Raw genomic sequence first — 7,207 nt, 5'->3', positions numbered from 1 at the left:
ATAGTTTCTGCAGGCATTTGATAATAGTGATGCTAACATGGTAACCAACGGCAGGAGGGATCGCTGGCAATCAGGTTACCAATGGCAGCATGGAACTTGTGCAATGACTTGGGATATGTTGCCAGGTATATATATGAATGACATCAACATCAATTCACAGGACACAATAAATTACAGTCATAATTTTCTTATTTAGTGGCAGCATAGATCACTGACATCACTATCACTTCAGGTGGCATTAAGGATCTTGCACATTATATATAGTCAACATCAGCGACTATATTCATGTAGCAGTGACACCAACAGAATTTATAGTGGAGAATCTCAGACTTCAATCTGATCACTGTTGTTGAGTACACTTATCTCAATATGAGCAAGCACTTCATTATGGAGCTTTGAATTCATCTGGTTCTCAAGAGAAACAACACAGATCATAGCCATCACAAGGGTCTCCACTAGCGATAGGAATAAGGGACTACATCGTGATTGCTTGTCATACCTGCAGCACTGACATCAAAATAGCTTCATTTTCCACTAGAATCATAGTCATCAATATATATTACATGTTTGATACTGGGGGGCTAAATGCATGTATGAGGAACACCTGATTTTCCTCTAGTTTTCCAGATACCAATCTGATGTCCAGTACCATCTAAGAATACTTATCTCAAAATTAACTATGGCCTCAGTGTGGACCTTGAGGTTCATTATGTTCTCAAGCAGTAACACAGATCATAGTCACTACCAGGGTTTCTGTTAGCAATAGGAATAATGGACTCCATCATAATTGCTGGTCACAGCATACATCACTGTTATCAACATATCTTCTTGTTACAGGTAGGATCATACACATCAAAATATATTGCATGTTTCACCCCAGGAGCTATATGCATGCATCTGGAACACCAACAGAACTTCCTGTGGCAGGTAAGAACTCAGACATCAATTTTAACTCCAGTGCCAGCAAACAACTCAATATGACCTTGGGTATCAGCCATGTAACTAGAAATTCAGCAGTTTCTCCAGAAGCAACACAGTTCATAGCCATTACCAGGGTCTCCATCAGTAATAGGAACATCATGCAATGGATTACATCATGCTGGCTGATCACAGTATTCAGCAATCATATCAACATAGCTTCAGCATGCAGATGTGATCACTGACATCAAAGGGGACTCCACTAAGAGTACACATCTCTCTTGTTATTATAAACTTAGCAGAAGTACTCACAATGATCTTCACAATAGACATTTCTGGCCAGGGGATCTCAGATGCCATGGAGCCCTTCAAAAGCAAAACTTGTTGCTACATCATTTCTCCTACAGACACTGACTATATATCGGACTATAAACATGGTTACCAATGGCATCATGGATGAATGACAATATATATTTCCCTTTGCAGTTTGGGTCTCTGGTGTCATTAATTAATCCAAAGTGGGAGAAAGATTCACCACTGGCATGGTTGCCTAAAACACTTGGAAGCTGGGATATAAATTGTAATCTGTTGCAAGGAAGAATTACAACATCAATATAGTTTCAGAGGCAGGGCGCATCATGACATCAAAATTATTATAGCTGGCAAGAAACCATAAATTCAGCAGAAGAATGGATAGCAGAAATCAGTAACAATTCCACTAGCAATTGGAGAACTCATATCAATGTTGTCCCTAATGGCAGCAGGCATTACTGGCATGCCTGTTGGGGACCTGAAGTATCATGGACATATACCAGTGTTTCGTGCCACAATGGATATGCTTTCAAAACAATATATGTCAGAAAATGTAATTCAAAATGACTAGTGGCAACACTATTGAAGTTGAAATTCAACTTAATCTGATGGTCTCTAGGACCCATAACATTAACAATATCTTCAGAAGCAACATAGACTATGGTTTTCATGAAAGCTGCAGGTGAAGCAGAGATGGTACACATCATCCAAGTTTCTGCAGGCACTTTGGATATCTGATGTTAGCATGGTTCCTACTGGCACCAGGGATCAATGAAAACAGGACTGTGAAAGGCAATATGGATGATGGGCAATAAATACTGCAGAGTCCATTTCCAGGTAAAATCAGTGACATCAGCATCAATTTGGAAAACAGAAGAAATTATGGTCATAACCCTCATCTCCCATTGCAGGATAGATAAAAGACATACATCCTCTTTGGGTACAGTGGTGATTTTACATACAACATATTCAACAGCAGGGACTACATACATGCATCAGGAATATCCACTGAATTTCCTATGAAAGGTAGAATCTCAGACATCAATCTGAACTCCAGTGCCAGCTAAGAAAACTTACCTCAATATGCCTCCACCAACAGCAGGGACAATGAAAATTATCAGATTCTTAAGCAACACCAGAGATCATAGCCATCACCAGAGTCTTCATCACCAAGAGAAATAATGGAGTTCTGCATGGCTGCTGGTCACAGAATGTACCACTGACATCAACATAGCTTCATATTAAAAGAGGATCACAGGCAGAAAAATGAATTGCATGTTTGAAATCAGGAATCATCTGAATATATCAGGAATATGAACAGAATTCCCTCTGACAAGTAGCATCTCAGCCATCAACCTGTTCTCCAGTGCTGGCTCAGAATCTTTACCTCAATATGAACTCTGTTGTCAGTATGGACCTTGGAATTCAGGAATTTCTCCAGAAGCAAAATAGATCATAGCCAAATCCTGGGTCTCCAAAAGTAACAGGAATAATGTTCTGCATCATTAATGCTGGGCACGGCTGCAGCACTGATATCAGAATACCCTCATGGTTCAGGTTGGGTCAGAGGCATCAAATGCATCTCCAATAGCAGCACTTACATTGTTATGAAATTAGTCATCAATATTGATCATGAATTACATTTAAAAAACTCTTCTGGCTCAAGGATCTCACATATCAGGGAGCACTTCAAGGACAAAACTCGTTGGTGCTGAACATGGTGACCAGACACCTCACTGATGAGTAACATCAATATATTTCCTTTGGTAGTTGGGCTAACAGATATCATCAATTAATACAAAGTGGCAGTTAAGTATCACTCATGACCTTGGTGCCTATGGCAGCATTGATCTGGGATATACCATCTTGTTTTTGCCAGGAAGTATCATGCACATACAGACAAGTTCTCTAGTAGCAAGAGGCATCATAACCTCAAAATGGTTAGGCTGGCAAGACACTTATTCTAAATGGGACTGAAACATGGATAATAGACATAAGTTAATTTCCATTGATATTTGGAGACACTCATGTTATTGTGTTCCCACATGGCAGTAAGGATAACTGATATCATACGTGCGGGAAACCTGAAGTCTAATGGACGTACAATGGTTTCTGTTACCACTATATATGTGACCTCATCTCATCTCAGAACCTGAAACTCAAAATGACTTGAGGAAAAAATAATGACCTTTAACTTCTCTGTGGACTCTGCTGGCCTCAGGGGTCCTTGATATTAACAATCTCCTCAGAATCATCATGAACTATGGGTTTAAACAGGGCTTCTGGAGGAAGCATGGATGACCGATATCATCATAGTGTCTGCAGGCACTTTGGATTACTGTTTATTGACATCATTCCCACTGACAACAAGGTTGCCAATGGCAGCATGTAACTTGGAAAATATGATGGCGTCTATTGCCAGGTTTACAACATTAACTTTATTATCAATTAAGAGTGAAGATGATATTATGGTCATGCACATCTTCTCCAGTGGTACAATTGATTTTTGGCATCTCTATCAATTTTGTTGGTAATACGGACTATATATATATATATTACATGGCTGAATATGGGCACAAAATAAATATATCAGAGTCATCAATAGAATTTCCTGTGGAAGATTTGTTCTCAGACATCAATAGGATTTCAAGTACTAGCACAGAACACTTACCTCAATATAACCTGTAGAACAGGTTGATGACTGGGCATCTGTATGGTCTGTCAAATTCTCCAAATTCACAAGTAGCAACACAGAACACAGCCATAAATTGGATCTCCACCGGCAATAGGAATAGAGTCCATCATTTACCATTCACATCATGCAACTCTCACATCTACACAGCGTCAGGTTTCACGTAATGTCATAGGCATCAAAGTAGACTGCATGATTAACATCTTGGGCTACATGCATGCATCAGGAAACATAACCAGAATTTCCTGTGTCAGGTAGGATCTCACACATCAATCTGTACTCCAGTGACAGCTGAGAAAACTTACCTTGATATGAATTCAGACATCACTAAGGACCTTGGGATATATCAGATTCTCAAACAAGAACACATCTTAGCCATCAACACGGTCTCCATCACCAATAAAATTGGTGGACTCCTACATGTTTGCTGCTCACAGAATATATCCATGATTTCATCATAGCTTCTTGCTATAGGTAGGACCACAGGCATCAAAATACATCGCATGTTCAACATTGTGGATTACATGCATGCATCAAGAACATCAGCGGAATTCCCTTGGACATGTAGGATCTCAGTCATCAATCTGCTCTCCAGTGCTGGATCAGAATAATTACCTCAATATGAAGTAAGTCAAGGTCCAGTGTCGGTATGGACCTTGGAATTCAGGCAGTTCTCCAGAAGTAAAATACATCATAGCCAACTCCTGGGTCTCCATCAGTTATAGGAATAATGGACTCCAACATTATTGCTGAGCAGAGGTGCAGCACAGACATCAGAATAGGCTCATGTTTCAGGTGGGGTCAGAGACATCAAATGCATCTCCAATAGCAGCACACAGCACTTCCATCATTATGAACTTAGTCATCAATATTCATCATGAATTACATAAAGAAAACTCCTCTGGCTCAGGCATCTCACATATCAGGGAGCACTTCCAGGACAAAATTGACTTTGTTTCTGAACACGGCGACAATTCACCACATTGATGAGTGACATCAATATATTTCCTTTGGCAGTTGGAATCACAGATGTCATCAATCACATCCAAATTGGCAGTAAGTATCACTCATGACCTTGGCACCTATGGCAGCCTTGATCTGGGATATGTCATCTTGTCTTTTGTCAGGAAGTATCATGCACATCTAGATATTTTCATTTGACCAGTAGGGACAATCATGATATCAAACTGGTTAGGCTAGCAGGACACTTCTTCTAAATTGGACAGAAACATACACTGGTTTCTGTTGCCACTATATATGTGATCTGGAAATAACATTTCAGAACTTGAAAATCAAAATGATCTGAGGAAACAGTATTTACATTTAACTTCTCTGTGGACCCTTCTGGCCTCAGGGATCCTTGATACTAACAATCTCCCCAGAATTGTCATGCATTATGGGTTTAAACAGGGCTTCTGGGGGAAGCATGGATGATTGACATCACATAGTGTCTGCAGGCACTTTGGATTACTGTTAACATCGTTCCCAGTAACAGCAGTGATCACTGACAACAAGGTTCCCAATGGCAGCATGGATCTTGTGAAGAACCATGGTGTCAGTTGCCATGTATACAATAATATCTTCAGTATTGTTAAAAAGTACAGAAGATACTATGGTCATGTACATCTTCTCCAGTGGTATGATTGATTTTTGGCATCTCTAACACTTTTGGTGGTAATATGGATCATATACACTACATGTCTGACTGTGGACACAAGATGAATCTATCAGAGTCCTCAATAGAATTTCCTGTGGAAGGTTTGATCTCAGATATCAATTAGATTTCAGGTGGTGGCTCAGAATACTTACCTCAGTATCACCTTGGGCATTAGTATGGGCTGTCAAATTCACCTGATTCTCAAATAGCAACACAGAACACAGCCATAAATTTGATCTCCAACAGCAATAGGAATAATAGACCCCATCATTTGCCATTCATATCATGCAACTCTCACATCCACATAGCTTCAGTTTTCATATAGTATCATAGGCATCAAAGTACATTCCTTTTTCAATATATGGGGCTACATGCATGCGTCAGGAAACATCACCAGAATTTTCTGTGACAGGTATGATGTTGCACAACAATCTTATCATCAGTGTCAGTCCAGAATACTTACCTCAAAATGACCTTGAGTATCTGTATTGACCATGGAATTCAGCATGTTCTCCAGGAGCAATACAGATCAAAGCCATAACCAGGGTCTTCATAAGCAAAATTAAAAATGGACTCCATCATTTTGCTAGTCACAGCATGCAGCACTGACTTCAGCATAGCTTTAGGCTGCAGGTAGTATCACTGGCATCAATGTTATCTTTAGTAGCATCACAGAGCACTTACCTCATTATGATCTTAGGTAGCAGTATTGACAATGATCTTATTGATAGACTTTTATGACCTTAGGATATCAGACATTAGGGAACTCTTCCAAGATGAAACAGACTATGGTTCCCAACATGTTTACCAGTGGCATAAAATATATATAATGTCATTATATTTTCATTGAATTTGGGTATTTCTGATGTTATCAACTGATCCAAAGTGTAAGAAGGGTTCAATCATGTCTGGTTGCCTTTGTCAGCAGGTATCTGGGATATACCATGGTATCTGTTGCCAGGAATCTCAGGGACATCAAGATAGTTTCAGATAGCAAGTAAGACCATTCACAGAAACAACAGGTTTTTGTCCATGGTCACACCTCTCATATCTTTCAACAGGACATAGAAGTGGTTACAGCTGACAGAACACTTCTCATGAATTGGGTAGTATCACAGATAACTAATATCCGTCGTGATTCTACTGCAGTTGGAGACAGTCATACTAATGTGGTCCCATAAGGCAGCAGGGATCATTGAAATCATGGTTTCTAAAGGCCTGAAGTATCATGGGCATACACTGTTGTCTCTTGCCAGTATATATGTGACCTCAACAAAACCTATCTCAGAGCATGTAACTTAACATGACCTGGGGTGGCCATATAGACTATGACCTTCACTGTAGAGTTTGTGGGCTTCAGGGTTCCTTGACGTTAGCAATTATCTCCAGAAGCAATAAGAACTGTGTGTTTCAATATGGCTACTGATGGGAGCATGGATGATTGTCATCATCATATTTTCTGGAGATATTTTGGAGAGTCAGGTTCTAATAGGGAGAGAGAATAATATAGAAGGAGGAGGGAAGAGGGTTAAATTAAATATATCTCCAAAAATTATAAGAAATCACAATATTAAGTAGGTAACTAAATACCTATACTGTATATAAGTTGTAAGTACATGAACGTGCAT

This window comes from Apodemus sylvaticus, chromosome X (assembly GCF_947179515.1).
Source record: "Apodemus sylvaticus chromosome X, mApoSyl1.1, whole genome shotgun sequence".
NCBI classification, from domain to species: Eukaryota; Metazoa; Chordata; class Mammalia; order Rodentia; family Muridae; genus Apodemus; species Apodemus sylvaticus.
Note: the sequence above shows the minus strand (reverse complement) of the source record.